We start from the raw sequence: 3,928 nt of genomic DNA on the forward strand, positions 1-3,928 counted from the left end.
GAACTCTCTTGCTTTTTCGATGATCCAGCAGATGTTGGCAATTTGGTCTCTGTTTCCTCTGCCTTTTCTAAAACCAACTTGAACATCTGGAAGTTCACGGTTCACGTATTGCTGAAGCCTGGCTTGGATAATTTTGAGCATTACTTTACTAGCGTGTGAAAGGAGTGCAATTGTGTGGTAGTTTGACAGAGTCTTTAAACTCTTTATAAACTGGTAATTATTGAAATCTGCTTATTTTGCATACTCCACAGACACAATAGAGTACAAGAAAGACAGAAAATTCTCAATACGTCTTTGCTGCATGACTTATCCTGGCTGAGGGCCTTTCATGGCGTTGGGAAAGAGTGCTTCTTTCTGAGACCTTTCTGTTCTCAACCTAATAAAGCATTTATTTAACTTAAGTCTAAGACCCTAACAAAGGGCTATTATCATCTCCCAATAGTGTAATCAGAGCTCAGTAAAGTGCTAACTTATCTTGGATATTTGCCAAGCTATAAGAGCCACCCTTCCAGCTGGGTGTAATAGCTGGAGCAAATTTGGAAATCAAAATGGCAGCTCAGGACTCCTGTTCTCTGAATTCTTCAAATGGTATTTTGTTTGATTTTTTAGGTCAACTCATTGCTTGCTTCAGCTGGGAATCTGTTATGTGTATTTCTGTTAAGCAAGGTAAGCCAATGTTTATTCATTCATTCATTCCTGAGACTCAGGATTCTGCTAAGCCAATTTCTGTCCCACAACATAAATCCGTACTTGTCAAATAATCCTCAAACACCTTACAGAGCTAATCATTTTTCAAATATTTATGAACCCCACAGAGAAGATTTATATGTTAAGCTGCTTGACAAGGAACAATAAGAGTGTACAGGTCCAGAGAACATTCTGTTGAAGCAAATGTTGTCAAGACATCAATACTTTTACAGCATTTTCATAACAAACTTTCACACCTGCTCATTTCCCTAATTATCCCCGAGACGTTTACACTCAGAGAGAACGAAAATGAAATTTTTTTTTTTTAAGATCAGTAATTTGAAAAAGTATCCGCTATATAAAGAAAAATACACATTCAGGCACAGTCATTGCTAAAAATATAGTCTCAAGATAGCTGCTCACAAAGAGAGATACTAAGTTGTTATGGCAACGATGATTATAATTACAAAGCTGGAGGGTTTTTCCTGCTCATTACTCTGTTGAGATGTGGTGGTTTCGATGCCAGTGTCCTTTGTAATGTCCTCAGTCTCATTACTGCATAATTACCCATTTCATATTTAATTTTCAACATGCTTGTTCTCACTCTTAGGCTCTAGATTCGGCGTCTTTTGATAAGCCTTATTCTGAGCTCATGGTTCCTCCTCCCCTCGCTGCTCAGTTTCTCTCTTCAGTACCACCTCTGCTTTGTGATTTCAGCTTTAGTTTGACCTGGGGAAACTTGCCTTGGCTTGAGATATTCCACTTGTAAGCATTAAGATGCTGTTGTTAAAACTGTTAAGAAATCATGCCAACAGACACCTGGGGAGACATTGAACTCAGATTAGTCAGAGGCTGCTCAGCATTCCTGGAGATTCAGCATGTCTTGGTCAGCTACCATGTGCAGGATAATGTTAGATATGACACCTCTGACCTTTGTGAGGGTTTCACTCTTTGTGTATCTCCTCCCATCTCCATCCCTCTTGGCGAGTCTCTGGTCTGGTAGTCCATTGTCTGCATCCTGCTGGAATGAGCGTCCTTGCCCTCTGATTTCTGATTGGTTATGGTCAGTGAAAGGTGTCAGCAGGAGATAGGAGGATGGGAGAGAGAGAGATGTAGGTACTTCTCCCCTCAACCCTTCCACATCCCTCCCCACTTTGGTCCCAGGGGTGCAATTGGTAGCTGCACCTTTGTGTTGCCTGGAAGCCTCTTCCTCTGCTCCTGTTCTGCAAGCTGATGGGCAGTAATGACTTCCTGTAGATCTAAGCCTGCTCCCACTAGTCTCTGGTCCATCACGTGGTCCACAATGCACTTAGGCACAGACCCCTGGTGCTAGTCACAAAGGATTCTTGGGGTGGCTTCAGCCACTAGCACATCTTTAGCCCCACCTTCCAGTGGAATTGCTTAGGATCTAAATTCCTCAAATTTGGAAATTCTGGAGCTGCTCCTATGGTCACCTAATGCGTGAAACCTTAAAGAGAAAGAGCATTAATCTCTGGTGGAATCACTAATTGCATGAAAGGGCGCTCAATGGGGACTGTGGTTAAGATTCTGTGCTTCCAGTGCAGGGGGCACGGGTTTGATCCCTCATTGGGAAACTAAGATCCCTCATACCACACAGCCAGAGAAAAGGAAAGAGAGGGATGCTCAAAGTTGTTAGTAATCAGAGGAACAGAAATTTAAATGATGAAGCATCAACTGGCAACTATTAGCTGCACAGAAATGAGAAAGCCGGAGAGTGTCAAGTGCTGGCGATGATGCAAGGTTATAAGACCCCCCTCCCCAGCTTTGCAGGTGGGCATGGGGGCAGGTGACCTCCATCTGGAAGGCAGACTCATTTTCCCTGATGCATTCCTAATGAACTCATGCCCACCGTACCTGTGTTCTTTATTTGTATAAGAGAAGACATTAAAGATTATGGACCCAATGGAAAAGAAAAATTTATCTGAGAAGTATTTTTTTTAATCCCTAAAATGCTTGTACCAACAGAGAATACTGTATTAACCAAGATGCAGATTTCAGAAACAGTGTCTACCTTGCCATTTGAACACAGAAGACCAGCTTAACTGGTTTTTTTCTTTTCCACCAAATTGAATAAACCAATCAATTGTATGGCACCATCTTCTAGAGTCAGCCAAAATTAATGATTTGATAATGCCAATTAACCTTTTATTTTTCCATAACTTTCTAGTGACTTTTAGGGAGTAATAGATATAGGAATAGGGCAATATTCCTATAAAATAATATTCCTAAAAAATAAAAAGTGTTTGTAATATATACCCTTTTGCCATGCAGAAACTGTATTATATAAGTAACCCTGAACAATAAAAAAAAAAAAAGTAGATCCTGTTCTCAAGCTACAGTAACCTGATTGAGATCACAACACTGATCATATATCCAAAGCAGAGCAGTTTTTTTTTTTTAATTCAGTTTAATTACATCTACCCTTAAGGGCACAATCAGGAAACACAGTTTTTTAAAAAATCTTAGCGCATTCCTTCACACCTGGGTTTCACTGATGACTCAACCCAAGCTGTAAATCTCATGCTGAAAGGCAGAGTGCTTTAGAGGGGCTCAGGCGTAAAGGATGGAGCTCCTGGGAGCCACGAACACTTCTTTCCCTTCCCCTCAGCACGTTTTCTCCTCCATGTGGAAAGGAGGGTAAGTCATCACATCCAGTTGTAAAGTCTGTAGCTAAGAATCCATTTCTACTTCTAAGAAGGTTGAAAATCCAATGCTTTGTGCATCCAGCCAAAATTGGCAGCCGCTGTAACGACCTGGATAAAATTCTTAAATCTCTTTTAAAACCAAGCTTCCAAAGTCCAGTGGATAAAACAGAAAGCCTGTTTGTTTATTGTTTCCATTCTCCATCCCAGAGGTAGGGGTGAGAGCTGTTCAGTATTCAAGTGTTTAAATTTCACATGTATAAACAGCCTCCAAACATGATTACCCATCCAGGAGAGGCCCATCCGAGGACCTGCAGCCCGGGGCACTAATAGGTAACCCATCAGAGGCAGACCAACGTGGGCCTGAGGGCCTGGCTCACCCCGAGTCTACGCCTCACCAGCTGGAGCAGGGGCTGACTGTGCCATCCTGGCCTCAGTTTATGCATCTGTGAAGTGGGAGAATCTGATCCTGACCTAATAGAGAATCGTGGTGAGACTTTAATAATATGATGCACATAACTGCTTAGCTTGAAGCTTGGCACGTAGTAGGTGCTAAGGGAGGGTAAGCTGCTGCTCTT

General features: G+C 41.9%; 1 long non-coding RNA gene across 1 annotated transcript; it reads right to left on the reverse strand.

The window, feature by feature from the left end:
* Positions 1-1,099: 1,099 nt before the first annotated feature.
* On the reverse strand, positions 1,100-1,841 carry LOC129636881 (uncharacterized). The gene is made up of 2 exons (XR_008707174.1): positions 1,619-1,841; positions 1,100-1,506 (listed from the first exon to the last, which is right to left on the reverse strand). It is a non-coding gene; the product is annotated as an uncharacterized LOC129636881 (long non-coding RNA).
* Positions 1,842-3,928: the final 2,087 nt, after the last annotated feature.

This window comes from Bubalus kerabau, chromosome 22 (genome assembly GCF_029407905.1).
Source record: "Bubalus kerabau isolate K-KA32 ecotype Philippines breed swamp buffalo chromosome 22, PCC_UOA_SB_1v2, whole genome shotgun sequence".
NCBI classification, from domain to species: Eukaryota; Metazoa; Chordata; class Mammalia; order Artiodactyla; family Bovidae; genus Bubalus; species Bubalus kerabau.